Genomic DNA, 13,239 nt, shown 5'->3' with positions numbered 1-13,239 from the left:
TATGATTAACATTTATAATCCTAATACATTTTGTACAGCAGTCTAAGCTACAAACAGTTTTACATTTTGGATGGGAGCATATGTGGATGTTTTTCTAAGTAAAATATTGCATTTTTACGTATTTTCACTTCTGGTTGCCATGGTAACGTTTTAAATCCAAAAAATAAAAGTTTTGTCATAAAATCTGGATAGGTCCTCTTTACAAGTTTCAATATATATATATAGACTGCTGACTTAACAATTATACCTGTAATACAAAACCAAATTTCTTACAATGAAGGCTAGGCAAAGAAAACGGAAATAAAAACTTTTACAAAAATCACTGCTTTTATTTTCAATCAGTAACCATGACAACAACTGCAAAAAATAGAAAATGCTACATTTATTTGTGTTTTTCCTCATTCCTCAAGAGTCTGATATATCATTAATTTTATATATCAGCACTTATTTCACTCTCATCAGCTTAAAATGTATAAACATATGAAATAAGTAATTTTTGTCATAAAATCATAAATTTTGGTAACCATGGTAACGTCAATAATGCAAAAACACCAATTTTGTTATTTGATTTGAAAAGCTTATATTCTCAAGTTTCTAAATATATATGGGTTGTTTACCAAAAATGTTGACGCAAAAGGATGAAAAATCATGATGAACCAAAATGTCGGATTTTTTTCAGTTCCATTAAAAAATCCTGGGAGTTAAGGGGTTAATATATTCAACGCATCCCCTTCTGTGGTCGTAGATACCATGTGCTTTACACGTACATTACTCTTTTCCTTAACATTCCCACCGTAGTCACCAACTATCATTGGAATGTTCTCACCATAAGTATCTTTAATAAACTCTTTGTCTGTTGGTGAGCCATGGTCAAGACGAAGAAATGTCACTATCTCCTCTAGAGGCTTTGCATGGGAGCATTTCCTGATTTTGTAACCATTCATTTTATCAACATAATACTCGGGACACATACTACTGGGTTCATAAACTTTCCGTTTTGTGACGTCTTCAAAGGAGATTCCAAATCCTTTCAGTATTGTGTCCATACGCTCACTTGCATATGTTAATGCCCTCTGTGTTTTAGATCCTCTTGCGTGTATCCTTGCCTTTTTGAGATGCATGGCTACATCAAATATCATTCGAGGGACGTTTGATACGTTTACTTTTATTGATGAAATGTCGATTGTCTCGGTGCAGATATCAGAATACTGGGGACTTGGTGCATTTTTTCTTTGTCCGTACATCGCATTTGAAAGAAAAGTTTGAGAGCCAGCATACCTCCCAATATAAAACACATCACTAGGTAAACGTTGACCTGTTGAAAGAAACAAAGGAATTATCGATAACAATATTTGAAAATAGAGAGGATGTGTATTAACAAATAACAAATTCCGGTAGTTTAAAATGTTTATGAAGTACATGTATATCAGATATCTCATAAATTAACCTAGCGGAAAAAAGATACGCAAATTTTGTTTTTCTAATATAACTTTTAAAGATGTTGTCTAAATTCCATTTAGTTTCACACTGAGCTATCTCTGTGCACTGTAAAAATGTTCTTCAGTTAAACTGCAGTCGACCGTGACCCCGCTCGACGCTGCATGCTTTTTTAGCAGATTTTTTCGTGAAAGAAAGCGTGCATCCGAGGTACATTTGCACCGTATGCGCTGAAACAGTACAAATCAGTTACATAACTTTATTTTCGATGATTGTACAGCAAAATGTCGTGATTAAGTGAAATCGACAGGGGTAGGGTCTTATTGCTCTGATAATACAGGGGCATTCGCAACGTCATGTAGCCGAGCAATATCATGTACACGAGAAAAGTTCCCGTTTCGTTGGGCGTCACAGAGGTACAGGGAGGCTGGGCGTCCGTCGCGATGTCAAGATAAAGGCAAAATCTCTCTTACATCCGTAACCGATTTCAGACGACGACGGAGACGACAGGTCAATTTGTCGGCACTCATGGTCGGCCAGGGCCCAGTTGTTCAAAAGGTGATTAGGCTAATCACAGTTTAACACCATTTTTTTCAAATCCTGATATAATAATTTCTGGTAGAACTTACTTGACAAAACTTTATGAAATTCTGTAATTCGTAGTTCTCTTCCAACTTGCATAATTTCAAGACGATATACTCACAGGTTTTTCAACAAATGAGAAATGAAAGTTTCACTAATCAAGTTATTCAGCTAATCATCTTTTGAACAACTGGGCCAAGGTGTCCAAGAATGGTTAAGATTCGGATGCGGGAGATTCATTTAAGGCCACGCCATCCCTATATTGGTCCACCACTTACGTAGAGGCAACGCCAACGTCGATTGCTTTCACATGCACCTAATCTATTTTGTTTGGCCCAGTTGAGACGCGTGTTATTCGCTGATGAGTCTTGCTTTACAGGTCAGATGGGCCACAGTGTGGCTATAGACGTCGTGGTGAGCAACATTCTGACGCTTGTGTAACGGAAAGCGACAGATTCGAGGAAGGGTATGTTGTGGTATGGGCAGCGATATCTAAAGGCGTGAAAACATATCTCGTAGAAATCCATGGTAATCTTACAGCATTAAGATATCGGGATCAGGTCTTGAGACTACACGTTCTTCCTCTTATCCATCAACGTAACCTTACGTTGCAGCGGGACAGCGCGAAGTCCCCCATGTTGCTAGGGTTTGTCGTGACTTTCTGGCTCGAAACAACGTTCCAGTTCTTGATTGGCCACCATAGAGTCCAGATATGTCGTAATCGAGCATTCGGGGGACGGGCTGGACAGGAGGGTTCGGAAGCGCGGCAACTGACATATAACGTCGCTCAACTTAGGCAGGCTCTTATTCAGGAGTAGAACACCTTGGTTGGGCAATGTTAAGGAGATTAAGAGCAGCGACTGATGCCAGGGGTGGGCACACGCGATACTGATTTGTATCAGGAAACGGCGTGGGGTGCTTAAAGATAATCACCTTAAGATGTCTGTGACAATAAAAACCATCAAAATGCATTCAGTAATGATGAAACCATCGAGAACCCACACCATGAACACATCATCAAAGAATCGTGTAATATAATAACTATCAAAAATAACCTTGCGTTTCTTTTTCTGCTAGTATATATCATTTTGGTACATAATTACTGTGTATAAGGTATTTTTTAATTTGGTTGATAAACTTTGCTTCATGGATAAATGATAACTTGATTTGAGATATGGAATATAGGCTTATAGAGCACTTATGGTTGGAAATCGACCGGTTTCAAATTCAAGTGCTGTAATCTACTTTTCATCATTAACAAGAGATCCAAGAGGAATCACGGCGCCCATCACTGAATGGCCTTTTTTTCCCAATAAGAAATCTTAATACAAAACTTTAACTGACAGTCATTTTACTTCCTGGATCAAACTCAAAATAAAGCTAAAACACAGATCACCATTCTTCATTTTTTGTCAAATAGAAATCTTAATACAAAACTAACACTGATAGTCAGTAAGGGTCCCATCATGAGCCAAGGGAGCAAAATATACATCATATCCATGTGTCTCCATATCTTTTGGGGTACGTGTATGTTTCATTTCTTACAACCAACTTTGGCGACGTCGTCAACAATGCGTTTAGATCCGTTGCTCAGAATATATATATATTTCTACTTTCTAAACAAACTTGGTATATAGTTATATCACATAGTGGACATTTCAACACACCCTTCATTTACGGAATTTCATCCAGAATTTGTCTAACGGCTCTGGAAATTAGGCATGCTGGGAATCAGGGCTTCAACGTTTTGCTCAATGTCTTTAAAAAGTTTTGATGTTATTTTGTAGATTTAAAAAAAAGATTCAAATATGTTCCATTTATTCTGGTTTGGAAGATCGAAATATGCAGTGTTTATTGTTGTGCATTATTTCAATAAACCAATCTTCCAAAACATTTTAAGTGATCAGAGTTGCAATTTTGAAGGGTATGGAGAGAAAAGTGGTATATCGAGTTTTCTTCTTGATAACTCGGTATTGTAGGCGGTGTAGTTTGAAATCCCCTAAATAATGTTTTGATTTTAACATCACTAATTTTGACTTTTATCGTTAGCAAAATTCACTTTAGTATAGTATATAAAGCCAACCCTAGATTTTTATCATTTATGAAATGCAGGCTTAGTACATGTGTAGTTAGTCTACATTAGTCAGCAGAAATAAACATAGATCAACATGGCACATATGTAGGTTGTACCAAGAATAATGATTGAATTATTTCTATTGCTAAGTATAGTAACTGTTTATTTCACAAAATATTGCCTGAAATTAATAAAAAGGAAATTTAAAACAATCTTTTGTACTCAATGTCAAAACATACAAGGACTGTTTTATTGTGTGTGTTCTAATTAGGTGTTTGAAGTTCCAACACTTCTCCAATGCCTGACATGTTCTTAAATGACCCTGGCAGTTAATTATATAGAGACTCAATTTAGAGGGACATTCCTTCTTTCAGATATCAGAACCATGTACATTTTTTACTGATGAAATCCACTTTTGAACAGGGAAATAAATCAATGCCAAAATGTACAGAAAAATGATGAATCCTACAAAAATACTGACTGGCTTTCAAGTAAAAAGTGATATTTTGGTAGGAATAAAGAATTTTTAGGACTTAGAATTTGGAGAACTTGTGTTAATTACCCTGCGAGTCAAACTGTTTGATTTATGTAAATTAAAGATTCGAAGATTTACTATTTGGGAAAAAATCATATTTTCCAATAAGTTTAATTTTATGACCTAACCTTTGAATTTAAACTAATGATGGAATCACCCTTTAAATGAAGTAAACCAAATTTAAACCAAATGTATTACAATGTTTATGAACACATGTAAATGTACAGTGTAATATGATTTAAACCTTATAAACAACTGCTGTTAATTTCCAAAGCCTGGAAGATTATAGAATTTCTATAATTATTTTGTAATTAATCATAATTACAAAAGGAGAGTAATTGTCTATGGTGTTGACTCTTAGTAGGTTTAACTTAAATTTGCTACAAATTCTGTTTTAGACAAGAGAATACATGTACTTACAATCAAAATGAATTAACTCGAACTATGATAACTCAAAAACACTGATTATAAATTAAAGTATCTCACTGGTCCAAGTCAAAATCTTTGTGTTTATAGTAATAAAATATATATAAGATAATTCAAAGTTTGACAACTCGAAAAACTTTGATATAAATAACTAAATTTAAACTTTCAACCAGATATTACAAAATTGACAGAACATTATAATTATATACTGATGTAATCCCAAAGTTGATTCATATTTTATTTTTAAAAGCGCACAATGTTAACTGTTAAGTGAATTTCTTTTAAAAGTTCTCTATAAACAGATCTTCAAATCATATGTTATAAGTACATGTCCTCGTCCAAAGCGGTTTTGCCCAAAAATGAGTTGAAGGGACTGAATAACGGTTCAAAATGTTTTATATTCCATTCCAAATATATGGTAGAATCAAATATTACACATGGTAGAAGGATCTTCAATTCAAGTCCTTTAAAATTGATATAATTTAATGCACCTTGGGTCTGTAGTTTGTTTTTTTTTAAGATGAGGGGACCCGTGTTATTAGTTAACTCAATACAAAAACAGAAATTATATTGAATATTGCTATTGGAAATAACACAAACTTTAATAGAAGTATCAGAATGGGATATCTGTGCAATAGTATATGTTTATATATTTATGTACATGTGTATATACATATATATAGAATAAAACTTGTAGAAACTTTGTGAATCGATTAAATATATATATGTATATATATTGGCACTATGACTGATCCACAATGGCCTGAGTAGTGGGACCAAAAAGCGTAAAATTGACGAAACTTCTAAACTTCCAGATATGAAGAAATCAAACATATCCTTCATGGATGAAAGAGCCTTGATTAAGGTACTTTTCAAAATATTAGATTTTTTTTTTTTCTTTTTTTTTTCTTTTTTTTTTTTACCACAGGCTGTTCTGTTACCCTATAGGGATGGGTTATAGAAATAATTATTTAAATCATATACAGAAATCACACTTTTTGGCCTTATTTAATTTGTTCAATTAATTTATTAAATAAAAGTGAGTTTACAACCATCACTACAAATATTTAATAGCAGTGGCGTCAATATTTGTTTAAAGTCCACATTTGACAGTGTTATTGAGTTGCATGCTGTCAGATCTAGATTGAACTGAAACTGGTGAGGGTACTGATACAATCATATATACAGTGTACTGTTGTACATGCACCTATACTGTTGTACATGCACCTATACTGTTCATAAACCTATCCATCATTTAGAGGATTTTTTTCCAGGTTCACCTATTTTTGGGTAAAATAAAAATACTAACAGGGAATTTTGTGAAGTTATGTTCAGATTCACTTTAAACTGTGTTATAAAAGCAATATTAATCTAATTGAAACTTAAATGTCTTTACAGATTCACATATTTTGGCCTCAAAACTGAATTTTGAGAATTTTCATTAAAGTTCAGTTTTAACCCTATCTCAATGTCTCGCTGAACACTGGTTACTGATTACTGGTTTAATTACTTGAACACTGCTCCATAAATTGAAAGATGTTATTGATAAAGCGGGAAAGATGAGATATATAATTCTGTATAATTCTTGTTATATATAATAAGGCCTTTTGATGACTTATCATGGCCTTGTGATTTTCATAAATCTGCTAATATAATGAAAAAATTTACATATATATGACATAAACATATATACACGTATACAAGTGACAATTAGATTAGCTGTGCTCTTCCAAGGCTTTGCCTTCATTCATATTATCAACCAATAAAATATGTTAATTTTGAGTTACGTAATTGAATAGTGTACGGAATTCAAATGTATTTACGAATGCACACGGCAGGCCGTTTACCTAGAATCTCATTTCCTTCTCAATTAACCAAAACAGCTGTGATTCGGGGACGCGGCACAGACTCGTGTACAAATGAGCATGGCAAGTTGCTACTCGCAATGAAAATTCGTTGTGTTTTATTTGATTTATAGAATTGCAACTAAAATGTGACTTACCTTCATATTACCGATTAGACACATTCCGTATCGATCACATTCAACATTCACGCGGAAATTAATGACACACCGTTTCCTATTATACTTCTATCAGGTCCATCTACAAGTGTAAGTGACAAATTGTGATAAATTAGTTCCGTTATACATTTTGGTTTCGCATGAAAAACATAGCAAACAATACATAACAAATATATTATGCGTCTCTGACACAGGACAAACTTTTCTCTCACCCTGGACAGGGATATCCGCAGTTTTACCGGGGCGAGATAAGAAAATCTCACCATAGGGAAAAGGCAAGCTACACGTGCTCTTTGAACGTGCTCTTGTTCTCCTTAGGGTGACGTCACTATGACCTTACCCGGAACGTTTGAATGCTAAATATCAATATTATTCACAAAAGAAATTAAACTAAGTATTAATTATCAGAGTTAACTGAGTGTTTGGTGTTATTTTTGACAAGCTAATCGGAACTATATTTTATATGAAATCAACATCGTAAGGTGTAAAGCGTCTGCTACAGCCTTATCCCAAAAGCCATCCGCCGTCCACGTGTTATTGTTTTCATATGTTTGGTTTTGGTTCACACTATAATATATTTACATTTTCACTTCGCTCCGCCTCAATGAACATAGTAAACTCAGATCACTTCATTTCCCGTTGAAGATTTTGGGTCGCGTGCTTCTGTTCTGAGAGACGAATCACTTTCTTGCCGGCGTGTGAATACATTCACTGAGTTTACAATGACGATCGAGTTCTGTACCGCCTCAGACATGAATGCACTTTCACTTTGTGAATTGTGCAACATTGTTATAAACGTATATGAACACAAGTGGAATAGCTGCTTTATGTGTTAATAAAAATGCCAGTATAATGCAGACAGTTTAGAAAACAGGATCTGACAGAACACTGACACTCTCGATAGCACCGAGCTCATGACCTACATGTACGTAGCGCAGTAGGTCTAACGTTAGCTGCATCTCGAATGCCATGCTTATATAAATACCATTTCAGTGGTCACAGAAAATAAACCTCAATTTAAACACTGTTTAACAACACAAAACAGACTGGTAGCAGAAGTATGCTATATCGAGAACAGGGACACATTATTGTCGTAATTTTACTCAATCTAAACATATGGAGGACACAAGTTTCCGGCCGTCGAATACCTCCAATTTTCAAATCAATGTTTCTTTACTTACTATTATCAGAATTTACATCTCAAAACGCCAGTGCGACAATGAAATCCAATATTTCAAGAACACCATGTACATCACCATCTAACCTGCAACTAAAATCCACATTGTTACACTTTTTCTCGAGTTCTGAATATCCCGGCTATTAGACTGCATCACACCATTTTTTTTAACTGAGTCCCTGTGTCTCGAGTGACCAAATCACACACATACTATACTGTCAACACTGCACTTAAAATTCGTATCTATATGGGTATTGCTAAGTTTGTATTATACAATATCATAAATATTTGTTATAAATGAATATTTTACCTTGAAAATATCGTATCTATGTATATCAACATCGTAATAATCAAAATGTGTATGGCACTATATTTTGTGTTGCCTTGGCAACGAGAATAGTTGACTGACTGCTGTTCCACTACTGTGCACACATGTACGATAAGTATAACAATGTTACAAAGTGACGCACTTACGTCACACTGTTGCGACCGAATTTTGCAATCTGGTGGCGATGTTTTAACTTTGGTTAACGTAAATATAAGGATTGATTGTCAATTTTGTTGCTTGCATGGACTGATGAAGGGACGTGAACCTCGTGCAAATGGTACATGAACTGCTTCGCAGTTCACTTCACTTGCACGAGGTTCACTTCCCTTCATCAGTTCATGCAAGTAACAAAAATTGTCAATTTTGTTGCTTGCATGGACTGATGAAGGGAAGTGAACCTCGTGCAAATGGTACATGAACTGCGAAGCAGTTCACTTCACTTGCACGAGGTTCACTTCCCTTCATCAGTCCATGCAAGCAACAAAATTGACAATCAATCCTTAATTGAAAACAGGGTAAGTGAAAAATAATCATTCACCCATTTTTGGGATGAGATAGGGGGGATCTTACCCCAAAAAGGGTGAAAGATTCTATTAATTCTATTTTTTTTTCTTAAGTCTTTTTTCATGTTCCCAAAAAAAAAACCCAGAATAGTTGAAAAGGATCCAATGGGTCTGTATCCACCGGGTGATACCAGAAGTTACGAATCCGACGGGGAGTATATACAAATCCGACGGGGAGTATCTACCCGAAGGGCGGAAGGACATGGCTGGGGTATGTTTTATAGTGATACATGGCATTTTAATATACTATCGGAATTATGATGATACCCACGTCAATGTTTAATGCCAAAACTCTGTCCATCGTGTTTTGATCGCGATTATTGGGTATTTTTGACAAAAAATCACAGCAAATTCGTCGTTTGACAGTAGGGCAGCCGGATAATATTGAGCATCAATCAAACACGGCAAGTTTATGAGATTAATGAACTACTGATGTGTATAAATGAAATAGCGTAGAATTCCGGGGGTATCATCATATTTCCGATAGTATGTTAAAATGCCATGTATCACTATAAAAAAATACCCCAGCCATGTCCTTACGCCCTTCGGGTAGATACTCCCCGTCGGATTTGTATATACTCCCCGTCGGATTCGTAACTTCCGGTATCACCCGGTGGTATCGCTCACATAGCATTTACCCAAGAAATTGGGTTTGTTTTGTAAAATAGAAGTCATTGATAGTTGAGTGAGATGGCTTATATAAGCATTAGCTAGCCTGCTACCCAATACCTATTGAACTAATAAATTCTACATTGTGTAAATAATTCTTAAAACAAAACAAATACAATACCTATAATTAATGAATGAGCTAATAAAGTTTGAATTGAAAAAAAAATCATATAAAATCTTCGTGAAATGAAATTGATAGTTGACTGTTGTGGATAATACTGTATATAGGATAACATACATTGATGACATAATTACATACATACACGTATGCTACATACGAATACAGTTAGGAACATGTTTCATTGGTTATTAAGAAGAAGCTGGTAATAATTTTAAACGTCTTTCATTTATGTGAAATTAAAAATACATTAGGGTTATTAACAAGAGATCCCAGAGGGATCTTGGCGCCCACCATTGAATGTTCTTCAAAGGTTCCATGTCAGATTGATCTTTTCTCTACTTTTCTCTTCTTCTAAGTCTTACTAATCTGTGTAAATTCAGAAGAAGCCTCTAGTACTTTTCAAACAAGGGAAACCTATATATATAATTTAATATTTAGGCACCAAGGGAAACCAGTATACAAAATAATAAAAAATGTATGGAATTTGAGAAAGATTCCTTCAGTACTTTCTGAGAAATAGCGATAACAAACTTCAATTGTCAAAATCCAAGATGGCTGCCTGTTGGCCATGTTGTTTTCCGATTGGTCTCAAAATGCAATATGCATAACTAGGCACCTGGGGGAACCTACATATGAAATTTAAGGAAGATCCCTTCATTAGTTTCTTAGAAATAGCGATAACAAGTTTCAATTTTCGAAATCCAAGATGGCTGCCTGTCGGCCATGTTGTTTTCCGATTGGTCTCAAAATGCAATATGCATAACTAGACACCGAGGGGAACCTACATATGAAAGTTGAGAAAGATCCCTTTAGTGCTTTCTGGGAATTAGCGATAACAAACTTCAATTGTCAAAATCCAAGATGGCTGCCTATCGGCCATGTTGTTTTTCCGATTAGTCTCAAAATGCAATATGCATAACAAAGCAGCAAGGGAAACCTACATATGAAATTTGAGAAAGATCCCTTCAGTATTTTCTGAGGAATAGCGATAACAAACTTCAATTGTCAAAATACAAGATGGCTGCCTGTCGGCCATGTTGTTTTCCGATTAATCTCAAAATTCAATATGCATAACTTGGCACCAAGAAGAACCTACATATGAAATTTGACAAAGATCCCTTCAGTGCTTTCTGAGAATTAGCGATAACAAACTTTAATTGTCAAAATCCAAGATGGCTGCCTGTCGGCCATGTTGCTTTCTGATTGGTCTTAAAATGCAATATGCATAACTAGGCACCAAGAGAAACCTACATATGCAGTTTGAGAAAGATCCCTTCAGTACTTTCTGAGAAATAGCGATAACAAGAGTTGTTTACGGAGGAACGGAGGGACGGACCACGGACCACGGACGCAGGGCGATTTGAATAGCCAACCATCTGATGATGGTGGGCTAAAAATACATTAGGGTTATTCATTTAAATATCAACACCTTATGTCGATATCTGTTCATTTCTGCATATCGCTGGCCAAATGTCTGTTGCCCTGGATAAAGTGGATATAAGTCAAGGTCATTCATTTGAACAAATCAGGTAGCCTTCATTCTAGCATGCCACATGCCCATTGTAAGGTCACATAGCCTCCTGGTTATTGAGAAGTTGTTTGAAGTGTGTAGCATACTTAACCCCTGTGTCAACAGAAGGCCGATGGGCCTCTTGGTTCTCGAAAAAGACTGTTTTAAAGATATTAGCACATTTGACCGCTGGACCTATTAGTTATTGAGAAGAAGTCTTAATGTAGGTCAAGGTCATTTATTTGGACAATCATTGTAGCGCTTCATCCCAGCATGCTACAGGCCCAATATCAAGAGACGAAGTTTTTTTTTTTTTTTTTTTTAATTTTTATGCTGCATTTTTTGTCCGTGCCAGATATCGGGTCTCAGGGCCTCTCGTTTATTCAGAAGTTCTTAGAATGAAAAAGTTGACGACCGGACGAACGACCATAATTGAACCAAATCATTCATTCCTACAGAAGGGTTTCGAAGAATTTGTTATATTTTCCCTATTGAGTTTGGTCCCTCTACCCTTGGGGTATGACCCATGATTTATACAAAATTAGGTCCACCTTCATCCAAGGATGCTCCAGACCACATATGGACCAAAAGCCTTTCAATTATACTGAAGACAAGTTTAAAATATGTTGCTTTACTTCTCAGGCCATGGCCGAGGTCTCTAGCACTTGGCAAACATGTCCAAGCCACGGTCCATATATCTACTATATGTATAGAGGATATTGAATTGTTTCCCGAATTTCCCCCTGAACACAATATTGGTATATCCGACATACAAGTTAAATTCTCCCAGTGTAGTCCCCTGGGGTCCAACCTCCAAGAACCTCACTTCTTGTATGGTATAGTATCTTCTATATACAATGCATGTTGTCTAGACCAGATGTCTGGACGTATAACTCCATTATAGACTTGACAATATATTAACACAAATATGCTTTGTGATGTAAACACACCTGCTTCTGTCAATGACTCCGGTGCGCGGGCCCGTGCGTGTCAGAGATGCACCATGCGTGGACTACAGATGAGATACCCGATAACCCCCATATATCATTACAGTTGGTGATATCAACGTTAATTTACTATCTCAATCTAGCTGAAATTCGTCATAAACTTTAGTGTTATTTTTTTACACGTATTTGCATTCTAATATAACCAACCAACCTACCCGTGTTTTCCACACACGTTCCTCGCTGCTTGACCTCGTGCTGGAGAGCAGTGCATGCTAGTTTAGTTTGTACACCGGTTTCTTCCCATAGTGAGACCCCATCCCCTCGCACATTTCCATGCTGTGGCCGAGTGGTTTAGATGTCCCGACACTTTATCCTTCCATCAGTATCGCTAGCTCCATATGTTTATACATGTTTCTTGGTTAGGGAATGATCCCGGAGTCAACACTTATGTATAGTTGGTATGAAGGGTCATGTGTGTAGTTTATATGTAGTTTACGTTGTTGTAGCCTTGTTTCCGGCTCCATGACAAATTATTTGTATACATAATGTCGCAAGGATTTCACCAGTCAAGCGTCCAATCCTACGGTCACTTTAATGTTAGGAAAGCGTGAATGAGCATCTGGGATTGCCATTAATAAATGTGTGTAACTAGAATCTTAGTTTATTTAGGAGTATGCGGCTTTAATGCTTTTTGCGAAATGCTTAATTTGAGTTGCTTTTTGTGAAATTTTTAATGCAGAAATCCTTTGTAATTGAACATAATCGAACTAAAAAGGATATGTTGTAAACAAAGCGACAATTGTTTGCTTCTAAGCGGATAATTTCCATCTTAGGTCTAAAAAGCATTTTG

The 13,239-nt window shown here is 35.9% G+C and overlaps 1 long non-coding RNA gene across 1 annotated transcript; it reads right to left on the bottom strand.

Annotated features, from left to right (window-relative positions):
• Nucleotides 1–1,107: 1,107 nt before the first annotated feature.
• On the bottom strand, nt 1,108–12,874 carry LOC117329750. Its single transcript, XR_004533259.1, has 3 exons — nt 12,605–12,874; nt 7,057–7,156; nt 1,108–1,315 (listed from the first exon to the last, which is right to left on the bottom strand). It is a non-coding gene; the product is annotated as an uncharacterized LOC117329750 (long non-coding RNA).
• Between the last annotated feature and the right edge of the window lie 365 nt (nt 12,875–13,239).

The sequence above is a fragment of the Pecten maximus genome, chromosome 6, assembly GCF_902652985.1.
Source record: "Pecten maximus chromosome 6, xPecMax1.1, whole genome shotgun sequence".
NCBI lineage: Eukaryota > Metazoa > Mollusca > Bivalvia > Pectinida > Pectinidae > Pecten > Pecten maximus.
The sequence above is the reverse complement of the archived record's forward strand: the minus strand, read 5'-3'. Positions and strand labels throughout refer to the sequence as shown.